Source organism: Cenococcum geophilum (assembly GCF_001692895.1).
Source record: "Cenococcum geophilum 1.58 unplaced genomic scaffold K441scaffold_7, whole genome shotgun sequence".
Taxonomy (NCBI): Eukaryota; Fungi; Ascomycota; class Dothideomycetes; order Gloniales; family Gloniaceae; genus Cenococcum; species Cenococcum geophilum.
Genome location: NW_027137565.1, coordinates 1,706,932 through 1,722,409, shown reverse-complemented (window position 1 = coordinate 1,722,409; position 15,478 = coordinate 1,706,932).

Here is a 15,478-nt window from a genome sequence, read left to right as displayed (position 1 = left end):
GATTTCTGGACAGCTTGCCACATGAACTGACTTTCAGCTAGACCTGTCAATTGCGCGTAACTCTCCATAGCTGTCCTTTGAACTACGCCGCAGTCAGCTCTACCTCAATCCTCCAGCAGCAGCAGCCTCCTCGTCCACAGCGTTGGTACTACCCCGTCGCACAGCATCACCTGTTGTACGCCGCGTCCTACGTCCGGAAATAGAGTGCGCTGACATTAGCCCCTCGCAGCCAACACGGAGCGAAATATCCGCAAATATAGGTCTTGACAACTGTCATACCAACTCGTCTGTGTTACACAGCACTTTCCTGAACAGGCGCGTTGCTGCGATTTTCGCAATGGCGCGATTGACCCACAGTCATTTCAGCAAAAAGCACTAGGTGTATAATGAAACCTCCAATGACTAGCCTCCCTCCATATAATGGCATTTTCAACCGGCCATGCTCCAGGGATAACCCACGCTTAAACACGCCTCAGACCCACCTCAAAATCAACTCACCTCACACCTACCGTCTAACTTAAAACAGGATGTCATACCCTCTTGTCCCAAAAAGCGGCTCTCGAGCTTAGCGATAACTACCGAAGCTTTCTAGGTTCTTAAACTCTATTTGGAGATAAAAAAAATACCAGCCAGCGCTCGCTTGTGAAAAGGAAAGATGTCCTTAGACCAACGATACAAACCAACCGCCTGAAATCGCACCAAGCAAGAAAATCATAGCCTATTCTACTCTATCTTACATCCTGTCCTTGTGATAGGAGCGCTAGGGAGAGGTTTTGCAAGTCATGAAGATGCATTGTGAGTCCCTCCCGCATTTGGAAATATCTTGTCCGACACTCGATGATGAAACCGCATTGCCTTTTTTGCGTGCATCGGCAATGCGAGTTGTAGTAGTCGCCCAAATTGTTCCCCCTGTTAGATGGCACTCCGAGTATCTTACCATATCCAGTTAAAGCCTTGAAGGACACATTGCAAACTTAGCCAGCCAAACGATCTCTTCTCATTCAGGTGCTAGTTCATACTTCGCTGGCCATGCATCTTCCACATTACCCGGTCCACGGGCTGATGGGGCGGGAGCTCATGCAATTCCCACTCTGGCTCCACTGTGTAGGAGCCTAACTTGATAGGCTTTTGCGGGGGTGCAGAAGTCTTCGGGCCCTGCAGGATGAGGCCTTGGTTGATGAAGACCCACCTCATCGCTGAGGCAGACAAGATAGGTATCATAACTTTGACTCTGCGGGTCCATCCACTTGGAAAGCACCATGGTGCCGCGCTGGCTGTACCTCTCTCCAAGCTGGCATCTAAGCAAGACTTCGACCCGTTCGGGAAGGATGTGCTTGCCTAATAGCAGTGCCAGAATCGCTGCCTGTCTGATCCGCACGCTGTAGTCCTGCTCAATGAGCCATGAGGGGAGTATGGGTTGGTCACTCATAGGCAAGTTGAAGCAGCAAGTCATGGTCCCGCTTATTACGGTGTCCACTGGGTCGAATCTGCGAAACGGAAGCATTGTTCCATTCGGCTCCTGCTCTAGGATAATGGGAATGTCCTGCCAATGGGGATCCACGTCGGTCGCCAGGTAGAGCTGAGCGCCTATTTTTTGAGCCGCCTCTGTTACAAGTCGTAGTGGATACATGCCGAGCACTAGATCATCATCACTGCAATCAAAATTGTCCACCAAGAACCAGTCCGTCACGCCAAGGCTGCACATTAGAGCCTGAACTCTGCCTCGACGCCCCGAAGTGCAGGTGCGGGGATTGACCTGAACGAGAAGATCTGTTGGTAGGGGGGTGGGGTACTTGGACAGTCTCTTTGAGCTCAGCGACGTGTCACGTGACAGCGCGCGGGCCATCGTGCAGATATCTTCTCGGGGCCTTCGAACCCCTGAGATTCTTCCTCATAGAGTATTATATGTATCATTTCCATCAGCCTGCTTAGCGCCTAACAGGTTATAAGCCCTCTTGCAGCTTTAATTAAAGCTCTATTAGCTGCCATTTTATTTTCTAATTAACTAGTTAATATAAAGCTATAGAACCTCGAATTTAGACCTAGGCATAGTGTGATAGAAATTTATAATAAACTAATATAGATTAACGCCACGCAAGATATAGGTAATACAATTAATTGCATACTATAGCGGACACAGTATAAAAAAAGAAGGAATACTATAGCTCTCTTAGGGCTATTCCTATATTAAAAGGGGAGAGCAACTATAAAGAATGGTATCGTCAAATCGTACAACAACTTAAGCTTTAAGACCTCCTGCCACTAATATAAGGTACGGCTGTAGAGCCACCTTTGGGGATAGATAAGTATAGAGACTGGCGTTATAAACAGATAATGGGACTTAAGATAATTAAGACTGTAGTATTAGAATTAATTCGCAATTAACTTACTATATTAGGCAAGCCGCGCAACTCTATTAAGGAATTGCTTAATTTAATTTAATTATTATATACCGCGTAAGGTCTTATTTATAACTACCAAATATAAAACTAATAGCTTAATCTTAACCATAAAGACTATACCTTACTTAAAGCCTATATAGAAGCTTTTGTCTTAGATATAAAGAAATTAAACGCGGCGTTAATGTTAATATTAAGGAAGCAGGCGCACGCCTAATTACTTTACGTGGTAGAGAAGGAGTTTCCTATTTAGATAATTGTTAAAAAGCAGCTAGAAAAGTTATAAGGGAGGATAACCTTATTATAATTAAGGAGCTAGTAAGCGATCTTATAAATAAGAGTTATACTTAACTAGCTACCTCTACTATAATATCCTTAGTTAGCAGGAAGCTATCTAAAGATAATTAACAAAAATCTAATATAGAATGATTAGTATTAAATAAGAAGTATAAAGATTATACGCACTGCAGTAAAAAAATATTATAATAGCAAGGAGAGGTACTTCTACCTTTGCTTAGACCTTTAACCCTTAATATAAAAGCCTTCTAATAAGGATATACTATATGTAAGTCCACCCTAGAAACTAAAAGCGGCTTTATTAAATTTAACTTCTTAAGTTAGAGTAACGGGTAAAGACTTAGCAGGAGGCCTATTTATTAGCAGTATAGCTATAGTTAATAACTTAGATAACTTAGATAATAGTAACTAGGATAACTAGTTCCTTAACTTCTATTCTAATATTATAATAAGCAATAATTAAAGTAAGCTTATTAACTATAAGACTTTATTAATACTAATTATAATAGAAACGTTAGGAGAGACAATCTATTATATAATCGGCAAAGAAACGGTGTATATACCCTTACTAATGGATAATAGTAGCACCTATATGGTGGCTACTAAGGCCTTTATATCTAAATTACCTTATAAACTCCTCTTGGAGTTAGCCCTTAAGAAGCGTAAGTAGCTTTATATTAGACCTAATAAGGAAATAGATAGTCGTACAATTCAGGGGTACTTAGATAGCTTTGTAGTAGGCAGAGCAACTTATATAAACGGCTTATATGTAGTTTAATTGGCTCCAAAGCCTTAATATATTGCGCACGCCACTGTATAGCAGCTCGATATTAATATACTATATTAGCGACTAGGATATATAGGCAAGGATATACTACGGAAGGTGGCTAATATAGGCGACTTTAACCTTATAGGCACGCTAACTTAATACGAGGCCTGTTACCTAGCGACGGTAAAGCGCTAGGTCTCTTAAACTATACCTATACCACCTTAGCGGCCGTTTAAACGCATATATGCTAATACCTTCTACCTTATACTAGAGGGAGTTGGGGGTAATAAGTATATAGTAATCTTTATGGAAGCGCACGCTAGATATATATACGCCAATTTTAGAACCAAAAAGACAATCGCCGTAAAAAGGCTTTAAGAGCTTAATAATCTAGTATATAACTAAACTAGACGATATATTGGCTCGCTTATAATTAACAGCGGTAGAGAGTTTAGCATTAAAGAGCTTACCAAATACGCTAAATTAGTAGGTATAAACGTACTGCGTATAGCTCCCTATACCTCTAAGCAGAACAGAACGCCTAAACATATTAGAGGTATTATATTAGGTATAGCTAGATTAATAATAATTAAGGCTAATTTACTAGAATACCTATAGGACGAAGCTTATAAGACAGTAATTTAAATTTAGAATAGAATACCTTATAGAAAATAGACTAGATTACTATTTTAAATTAATGCTAAGTACTATAACTAGCTGTTTAAAATGCGTATACTAAATATATTATATCTATAACGTTATAGTACTACTACCTATGTCTATACTAAAGGACCAGAGAGCGTATAGTTAAGGAAGCTAGCTTTATAAACTAAAAAAGGACAACTAGTTAGTTATAAAGGCAATAATGGTTACATTTATCGCGTCTAGATACCGACTAAGACTAAGATTATATAATTACGCGATATAATATTTAATAAGGCTCTAGATCTACTAATTACTACGCTAGAAGATAAGCTTACTATATAGGAACTAGAGCTAGAATTACCACTAGAACCACAAGGTTTAACCACTACTATAGTTACTATAGTTACCTACCCTACTGTAAAAGTACTAGAAGAAAAGGAATACTATATAGGTAAATGTAAGCTTTTGCAGTGTGGGTATTGAACGAGTGACTTGATTGTAAATCTATGGAAATCAAGTGATATAAATACATGAAAGTAGATCCCTAACTCCAAAGCCTATGAGTCATTTCAACAATATCCGAGACATACGAGGGTAGTGCTGACGCTAGTAAAATAGGGTAATACGCAAGGTCCAGTAGTCGGTTACACACACCCCCAGATTTAACGGTGTAGTTAAAGCCGTAGAAAGCAAAATGAAGATAGAAAATTGTACCAAAATAGGAAATTTAGATACAAATTTAGGAGTGGTAAAGGGTAGGGTAATGGTGCTGGTTGAATGGAAATTGCTTCAATTGTATCTGAGATATCGTCTTAAAGTCTTTGTGAAGTGGTTCAATCTGTACTCGAGGTAGTCATTTAAGCTGTAGTCGAGGTAGATCTTTAATCCGTAATCGAGGTAGTCATTTAATCTATAATCGAGGTAGATCTAGGAAGCTGCTTAATTGCATTAACGTGCTTATAGAAGCTGCTCAATCGCATTGACGTGCTTATGAAATTTAAATAGAATTTAACCAGTGCTAAACATGGTAGCATTATAGGTTGATATTTGTAGAAGCTGGGGTTGTTTTAGAATCAAAATTAATTATAGACTCTATGTTCTCTGTTTTTAGTTCTTCTTCTATATCTTTTTAGATTTAATTAACTATACATTTAACCTAGGGTGTAGACGAGATCATTTTATCTATTTTCTTTTGCATGTCTAGGTTTAGTTCCCATCCTTAAGGGCGCTTCTGCTTAATAATATAGTAGCAGTCGTCGTATTAATGTGTGAGGCCGTATATGCATTTATTATGCCATGTTAAATTAGAATTGGTATCTAAATTGGAGTTGTTTTAAAGAGTTGCAAAGGCAGAGTAATTGGCAGTAGTGGTAGGAGATGCTTGCTGCATGCGGTAGAGTTCTTTAAATTCTTTAATTAGGTCGATAATAGATAGGGCATCTTTATCCTTCCGTTCTTTGCAAATAAGATCTATATCTAGTACTCCTGTAAAGCTAGAAGAGATAGGTTTAATTGCTTAAATAAAATCATAGTGTGGTCTAAATCCTTATATATCTAGTAGGTCTAATTATTCCGCAAGCTTATAGATATTCCTAGGGTGGGCGAAAATCAGTATCGATTAGATTGATACGATAAGCGATATCATATCATATCATATCATATCATATCATATTAATTGAATTTTTTGATTAACCCTACTAAATAAGCGACCATAGGGAATTCTACTAATATCCTTAACTTTCCTACCAATTTCTACCCTATTTATTTATACTTTTTCTTATATAAGATACTATAAAATAAAATAAAAATAGTAAAAAAGAGAGGAGACCTAGTAGTTAAATTTCAGTAGCTTTTATCTATTCCTTATTATCCTCTAGTTCTATAATCCGATCCTTACCCTCTAGTGCTCCCGCCGCCGTCACTATAGGCTAAGAATTTTTATTATATAACGAACATTGAGCTCTATGATCCCGCTACTTATAATTTCCATAGCACCTACTATAGAACCCTAGGAGACTCCTATATTTAGTAAAGGGGCGAGGGCCCACCGGACGACGTGGAGTCGCCATATAAGCCTCGCAGAACTAGCATTAATTAGCTTTCTATCTTGTACGAGTAATATAGGTTACTTATAGTTATATTTAGAGATCCACGGCTTTAAATTAGAATTGCATTTATATATAAAGGCCTCCCTATCCGCACTTGCTTCTCTAATATACCCCCCACCTAAACCTTTATATTAATCGCCGGTAAAGCTTCTACCCTCTTCTGGTTATCCTAAGGCTAATTAGTTATAGGTATATTATACGGAGAGGAGAGTTTACTTACAGTATGGTAATGTTGCCTAAGAATATCTTATATGGTAGGACGGGAAGTATACCAAATAATTATATTGCCCGATTCCCAATAAAGGACAATATTAGTAGGATTTAAACTTATAATCTATTAAGTTTAAAGTTAATATATATTTACCTATGCCACCTATACGCCTTTAGTGGTTACCTTTTACCTAAAACTATTTTATTTATATATCTTATACCCTTCCCCTTAGCGTTGTATAATATATCTCTTATATACCTTTCTTTATACAACCACTATATTTCTTTTAAAATCCTACTCCGGTGCCAGCTCTTTATACACTCTATCTTCTTAAGGTTTTGTAATCTAAGCTGCATTCTTTCCTATAATACTGTATAACGCCCTCCTAAAAATACTTTCTCTGGTTTGTTACTTATAGCTAGAATTAAAAGTACCTCTTTTATAAAAAGGGAAAGCCGCAGCCAGCGCTTTATTTGTTGTTCTTAAGACCACTACTAAAGTGGAGAAACTTTAATTTTGTACGGTGCTTTAGAGCAGTAGTTATCGTACTTATCCTAGCTTGCTAGTTAAATAACCTTTTTATTTAACTTATTTATAATTTAATCGTACTTATTAAGTTCCTTATACTTATCTTATAATAGCTTATTGTATAATACTATTTAAAGAGAAGGTTTCTCTAATTCTTGGTATATTTCCCAGAGCCGTTAGACCTTTAAAAGCATTATTTTCTACCACTCCTTCTTCTAAAATGTTTTAATATACTTTGTATAATAATTTAGGTGAAGAATAAGCGCAGCGGCGTAAAGAGGCGAGTTATCTGTCCTCTGGTAGTACTCGTTAAACTTTACCTATATATTCTTTACTTAAAGTAAAAAAGCTTTATTTAATTTAAAGAGTACCTATTATATAATATTAGCTTTAGCTTAAATAAAGTAGTTAGAAGAAGAGTTATATAAGAGAGTTCTCTATATATTTAATAAGTACATCCATTATAAAGAGTACTCGATTAAGTGTTGCGTAATCCCCTTATATCTCTAATATTGCACGGTAGAATGGCTTTAGAAAGGTATAAATTATATAAAGAAGCTTCTAGTCTTATAGCGAGATATAATCCTCCTTAAGTATATTAAAGTTGCTCTTAATATAGTTATTAATTCCTAACTCGTGCTTAAGTAAGACGCTTAGCATTTAATACTAGCTATTCCACCTTATATAATTATTAAGTGGAAATTGTCTTCCAACTAAAGTCTTAAACTCCTTTATATAACTTGCTAAGGCATAAAAGTATATTATAATATTATAAAGCTTGCCAAGTGGGCCCATTGCTCGGAAAGCCTGTTTCTGCTTAATCTCTTCCTTATAAGTTTGCTCCTTTCCGCTTACGTCGTTCCTTTTATATAATTTAATAGCCTTAAGTTTAAGAGTATCTTTAAAGAGGAAGGCCTGGATGGCGAAATTAATAGTATGCCCTTAGCAGCGGATATATTACTGGATAGGATCCCAGGTAATATTCTTATTATCAGCGAGATACTTATGGATTATACGACAAAGAGTATCATTTGTTATAGAATTATCTGCAATAATAGCTCTAAGCTTTTATACAATTCTATACTCCTCTAGGACTAGGAGAAGAGTATTTTATTATTTAGCTCCACTGTAACTAGGTACTGTATAAAGGGTAAAAAGAGCTTTTATCTGGTTTTCCTGGCTATTAATAAAGTGGGCGCAGACTGCAAGAAGAAGGTGGTTATTTAGAGATGTCTAGATATCGATAAAAAGATAAATACTTGTTAATACTGATTAAACTCGTTTTCGTATAATATCTTTCTATAACTAGAAGGAATAGGTAATCATTTAAGAAATTTCTATATATATTATTGTTATTAAATTAGACGACTTTAGGTTAAGAGCCTAACAGAAGACATGGAATTCTTCCCACTCTATAATCCGAAATGGAAGGTTTTGTATAATAACTAGGTTAATAAGAGCCTACCAAATAACTTCCTTATTTAGAACCTTCGTAAGAATCATAGAATTAACTTCGTCTGTCCTAAAATCTAATGCTATTTATACCTAAAGTTCCTTAAGCTTTTTAAATGCTTACTTCTTCGTATAAGGCTGTTTTAAGTTAATAGAGATTACGTGGTCTTTAGCAAGGTGTCTTTTTATATTTATAGTTAATAATACTAAGTAGCTTTCGCACTAATTGCAGTATATAAGCCTTTGTTTCTTTTTATTGTATATTAGCTCGTTCTTATATAGTGGGCGAGTAAATTCATAGACTAGAGATTAAAGCTGAGCCTATTGTATGCCAGAGCTCTTAATTAAGCTAGGAGTATTTTTAAGAAGAGATAAATCCGCTTTTAAAGCCATATTTCATACAATATTGTAGTAGAAAGGCAGTAAATTTAATAAAAGAAATTTTTATGGGAATGCCAAGAGAATATTACGATACTTTGATCGATACGAGATATCGTATTGATCGTCGATCGTATCGAGATAAGATTAGATTTTTGCCTACCCTGGATATTCCGCTAGCTATTTAACTATTTATTAATGCTCTGTGTTGTATTGTAGGTTTTTAGAGCCGTGTATTAATTAAGGACGTTGTGCTTTTAACCTAATGTAGTAGGGGCAAGTGCAGTCTTTAATACTTAAAGCCGTTCGTGTACCGTTTTAAGACCGTTAATAAGGGGAAGGTAGGCTACCAATGTAGAGCGAACGATATAGTTGCTAATACCGTTTATAGCCTATTCTTGCTTCTTGTATATACGGAGATCGTCTTTATATTTGGCGTATAGCTAACTGTAAACAGCGAATTGGTTTTAGTCTAGCTGGGCTATTAATATGGCCGTAGGTAGTACGTCTTTTAGTAAGGATCGATTCGGTAGTTCCAGTTTTGGAAGCTCGTCTTTCTTCTTAGATAGGTCGATGTACTGCCATACCTTATTGGTTTTAGCAGTGTCTTAGATAATAAAGAACCATTGAATCCAATCAGATAGCTTGTTAAGGATAAGGTTAATTTTTAATTCGGTAAAGGTCGTCATTTTTTGGAATTTAATAGGTCAAGAAGGGTCCAGGTTAAGGTCCAGCTAGTGTCTTAGCGTAACCTTATTTGGACGTTCCGAACTTTTAATTTGATTCGTCAGTTCGTCCGTCGGTCGGTCGTACGGTCGGGGGTTGTACGGTAGGTCGCGATTCGGTTCGATCGATGTTCGATATATTTAATATTCAACGTAATTAATGTTCGATATGTTCGACGTTCGATGTTCAATATTTAATTTAATTGATGTTCTATCGTCCGTCTATTTGGTAAATGAAGAAGCTCAAGACGCTTATAAAGGTGGAAGGAGTAGTGACTTCTTAAATAAGGTAGTAGATTAATTGCTTAGCAGGTAGTGCGATCCGAGCTTATAACTGTAAGCTTTTGCAGTATAGGTATTAAACGAGCGACTTAATTGTAAATCTATGGAAATCAAGTGATATAAATATATAAAAGTAGACTCCTAACTTCGAAGCCTATAAGTCATTTCAACCATATCCAAGACATACGAGGGTAGTGCTAACGCTAGTGAAATAGGGTAATATACAAGGTCTAGTAGTCGGTTATAGTAAACTAAAAGGACTCTATACTCCTAACTTAGTTCTAAAAGGACTAGGTTTAAGAAAGGCAATACTATAGTTATCTCCCTTACTAGAACTAGGTCCGTTAATATAGTTAAATTAATTATTAAGTTAGAGCTCCTTAACGGAGTTAAGGGACTTATTAGCGTTAGCGCTAGCCTTTAAGAAGGCGATAGATCTATATAGAGATATATAATAGTACGCCACTATATTTTAAATAACCAATACACCTACTATAAAGGACGTAGAAAAGGCGCTATAAGCCTTTAAAAAGGCAGCCTAGAAATTAACTACTAACTCCCTCTTAACAGGTAGGGAGACTATAATACCATTAATTGCTAAAAGCAATAATAAGGACTATAACGATTAAGATAATATTAATTTAGATAATAATAAAGTCTACTAAATTAACTAACAGCTTAAGGGGGGTATAGATATAGAGGCTGCTTGTTAGCAACTCAGTCAATCGAGGTACGAGTACGGCAAGAGGGACGCGCAAGCCTATACGATTGGTAGTCTATAAACGAGGATCCAAAGCTAGAGAAAAGAAGGAGAAGAATAGCAGCGCCGCTCGATGTTTTATGCGGTCCTTAAGTCACGTGACTCGCGTCTACCATAATCCACGTCTGCCAAGATCCACCGTTATCCACCGTTTTCCACCAGCGCCGTAACACTGCTAAACTAAAGGAGCTTTCTATTAGAGTAAATACTTATAACTAAAAGAAGAAGGTCTTCTATATAGTAATTACATTCTCGTCTTATATATAGATACAGCTAGCTCCTCTAAAACCTTATCTAGAAGCTCTATATAAAATTAAAATACCGCGAATATTAAAGGAGGCTCTATAGTTACCAGAAGCTACTTACTGGCGTTAAGTACTAATAGTTAAAATAACTTAATACTAGAAAGCTAAGACGTATTAATTAGTTAAGAGACTAAAGGGCGTATAAATACTACTATTAAAGTTTGTATTTAACTTTAAATATAATATATTTAAAGAGGTGATTTGGTATAAGGCATAGTAGGTTATATATAGTAACTACTAAGTAGCAAATATTAACTACAACCGTATATATACCGTGGTAATGACCTTAACTACATATAGGATCCTACTAGCATTAATTGCGGTGTATAACCTAGAGGCTTACTAGATTAATATTATTACGGCCTTTCTAAATAGCTTTATAAGGAAGTACTCTATATATATATAACAGCTAAAAGGATTTAAAGACGACAACCGTATACTAGTCCATCTATTGCTAAAGGCGATATATAGCCTTAAATAAGCACCTCTACTATAGTATAACACCTTAATGGTGTTACGGAGTAAGTATAAGCGACGATAATATATAGTAAGGTAGATATTATTAAGCTATGTACATAAACTATATAAGGAGGTTAAGACGTTACGTAAGGAAAGAAGGTAGGAAAACGGGAAGAAAGGGTATATATTGTGGACTTGGTTACTTAGTTAATATATATACGAAGTAGAATAGGATTTAGGTAGTGGTCTTGGCAGAACTTAGCAGAATTTAGTAGAACTTAGTAGAACTTAGTAGAATATAGCAGAATACGGCAGATTGCCGTTAGATTGCTATAGATTGCGGTAAATTATAGTCTTATAGTCGGTCTCTAATTACTAAGTTAATGGAAATAGGTGGACGTATATAAGGTATTACGGGGGTGTCCCATAATAGTACCCCCCCTTTAAACTTAAGCTTCTGCAAGATAGGGCTATAGTAGTTTTAAGTAGAGTTTATAAAAGTCTTCTATAGCTTATATAAGTCCTATAGAGTTAATGGGTTCCTATAAGGGCTTAGTAAAGCCTCTCTATTTTATATGGTATATATATTAGCGTTTCCGCTTATTATATTTAATATTATTAATTCTTTTAACGAAGTACTTATTCTCGCCATCCACTTTAACTAGTAGGGGAGGGTCCTATATTTATCTAAGCAGGGCATTTAATATAGGAGTAATAGGGCGGAGGACTAACGTATAGAATATGGGGTGGATTTTAACCGTATTAGGGAGCTTTAGTTAATAGGCGTAAGAGAAAACAACCTTCTTCTAATTAAGTTTCTTAATAGGTTATTTTGTATTTAGATTTCTTATATTTAGCCAGATAAAGTTACTAATTTAATAGGCCGGTGCTAGGGTTTATTTTTATTCGCTACGGCTTTATAGACAGATTAGGCCCATATTATTTTATTAGTAAGGAACCGTTATAGTTCCTTTATCTTTTTTATAAATTTATTTGCTTCTATAACTTATAAGGCGTAATAAGCGGGGCGAGGAATATTACTAAAGGGTTTAAAACCTATTTATAAATACTAGCCGTAATTAGCTAGGAATAGGAAGACTTTTATAGTTTCTAAGATAGAATTATTTATAGTAAACCTAGTAAATGTAAGCTAGTTAATCTAGTTATCTTATAAATATAATATGTATATCCAGATATACTGTTCCATTATAGCGTTTATATATTCTATTTAACTATCTATTTCCGGGTAATATATAGTAGACAGCAGTACTTTAATGCGGAGTTAAGTAGTTAGTTCTTTTTAAAATATAGAGATAAACTAGTTACCTTTATTGGAGATAATTGTTTTAGGGAGTCTATGGAGTTTCTATATATAATTTAGGAATAGTTAGGCAACGATAGGTATTAACATATTAGGGCAGGCGATTAAGTGTCTTATCTTAGATAGTTAGTCTATAACTACTATAATATTTATATAGCCTTTACTTATAGGGAGATTAATAATAAAGTTAATTAAGATATCCTTTTATCTTTAGTTCGGAACAGGCAGTGGCTTTAGAAGGCTGTTGTATATCTTATATAAAGCTTTAGCTTATCGGCAGATATAGCAGCTAAAGATATACCTTTATATTATATTATATATGTTCGGCTAGTAGTACTCTTATTAGAGTAGCTCTAAAGTTTTCCCTTAGCCTAGGTAGCCGGCTACTAGTAGATTATATATATATTTAAGGAGTTTAAGCTTAAGTTTATTGTAGTTAGGTATAACTAAGCGGTTCTAATAATATAAGCGGTTTCCGCAAGCTTTATATTTACTTAAAGAAATCTTTTTAGAGTGTCTAATGCTATCTTATATTAGCTTAAGCGTCTTTTAAATAAACTCGTTATTTAGGTATTCGTTAATTATAATCTATTTAATTAATCAATTGGTTATTTTAAGGACATATACTATAAGGTTTTTAGTAGGAGGGTTAAATAGTTTAGGACGAAGTAGGGTCTAATTTTAGTAAGAGCATACTTCTTCTAATATTGGCGCGTCTTATGAGCGTTAGGTTAGGGTATTAGGCTTTTAACCTTAGACGCCTAGGCGGTACGTAATTAAGAATTAGAAGCGTAATAGATATTCTAACTAGCGGGCCTAATAATAACTTAGCTATTTTATAGTTATAAAGTATTATAGGTTCTTATAGTCGCTAGGACCTTAATTAGAAATCCAGCGTCTTCTAGTTTAAGTTGCCATTGCTTAAAGTATCTAATGATAGCTAGTAATTCTTTATTATAGATCTTATAATTAAATTTAGTAGGGCTTAGTTGCTTTAAGAAGTATACTATAGGGTATAATACTCCTTCTTCGTTGTATTAAGACAGAATACCTCTAGTAATATAATTAAATAAGTTAGCTTCTATAACACTTATTTATTCTAGGTTAAAGTATTAGAGTATAGGTACAGTAGTAAATATAACCTTTAGATAAGTAAAGGCCTTCTTATATTCCTTATTAAAGATAAAAGCTTTATTTTTTTAGGTTAGAGTAATAAGGGGTAAAACTAGGGCAGAGAAGTTATTAATAAACCGTTAGTAGAAATTAGTAAATCCTATAAAGTGTAAGAGGCTAGTTTAACTGGAACATATAATTATCTAATTAATAGTATAGAATAAGAGTTATAGGTAAGTAGAAGATAAGTTAAGGTAGAACAATCTTTACGTATAAAGGACAAAAGCTTTCTAACCTCTTCTATTTAGAGACTAATTACTAGTTCTTCTCTAGAGGAGAACTAGCTCCCTATATAATCCTTTTAAAACGCTAGTAAAACCCTTCGCCCCTTATCTATCTAACCGTGTCTCCTAGGATGTAGATAAAACATAAATAGGATATAGATAAAACCTTCTATTATCTTATCTAATATATACCTTTTAGGGGATTCCGTTATAATTGCCTCCCCTTTAAGAGTTTTAGTCCTCTAAGACTTCGCCTCTACTAAACTTTTATAGAGTTCCGGCTAAAACCACTAGGGAAGATTCTTAGTAGAAAGGTACTCTATAATGCGGCTTATAGCTAGTTCTTCGCTAGCGTAAAACCTTACTTTATCTTTAATTCCTCTACTCTTCTTCCACTATAGCTCTTTATAATACCTTTATAATAGAACTAAAATAATAATAATAAAAATTAGATGGGATTTACCTTTCTTATTATAAGAGTTTATTATAAGTTAATTTAGAGGTTGTCCTATATAACGCGTTTATAAGCTACTATCTCTATTTACCTAAAATAGGTTCTAATAATAACGTCTTTATTTTAATTTTCCTCCAGTTTATAAGCTATCGCCTTTTATACGTCTTTTTATTAACAATACTATTCGTCTCGCCTTTTAGTAAACTGTTTTTATTATATCTTAGCTTTTAGCTTCCATATCTTTAGCTATTCTTTTATAACTACTCTATTCTCTTCTTATAATATATCTATAAGCAATAAGATCCCTATTTTATCTCTATTAACGATACTAACTTCCTATAGTATTCTCTTATAATAGCTTATAGTCGTGCTACGCGTCCCCAGACCGGCAGCGGTATTATTTTAGTACCACCCTAGACCACCTCTATTGCTCCTACGGTAATCTCTCTAAAGTACTACTATTATTACGTTTACGCGCTTATACTAGACCCATCCCACGCCTATAAGATACCTTACTCTAGTAAAAACAAATCTAAGTATTTATATTGCCGTAGTAGGAGAAAAACCTACGTTCTAGTATTTTCCATTTTATCCTATTCTAAATTTCACTAATTATATTAAATCCCCGCTATCTATATATATAAGACTCGCAAGCTCTATTACGCTATCTAGGATTTCCGCCTATATTTAAATAGTAATAAATAGGGATAGAAGGTATCCACCCTTACTTATAGGCTCTTTAATTTAATAAGGGTCTCTACTACTATAGAGACGTAATAATCTTAGATATATAGTATTTAAGAGCGTATATACGAGCAGCTTACCCTTATAAATAATAATATTCGCACTCTTACGCGGGCCTTTTTAGCTAGGTAAATTTCTCTAGTAATATATTTAGGAACTATACTAATTTTCTTAGCTAACGGCTTTTAAATCCCTACTTAGATGCTAATTTAGAGCCTAGGGATACTAAGAATAGCAATAAAAG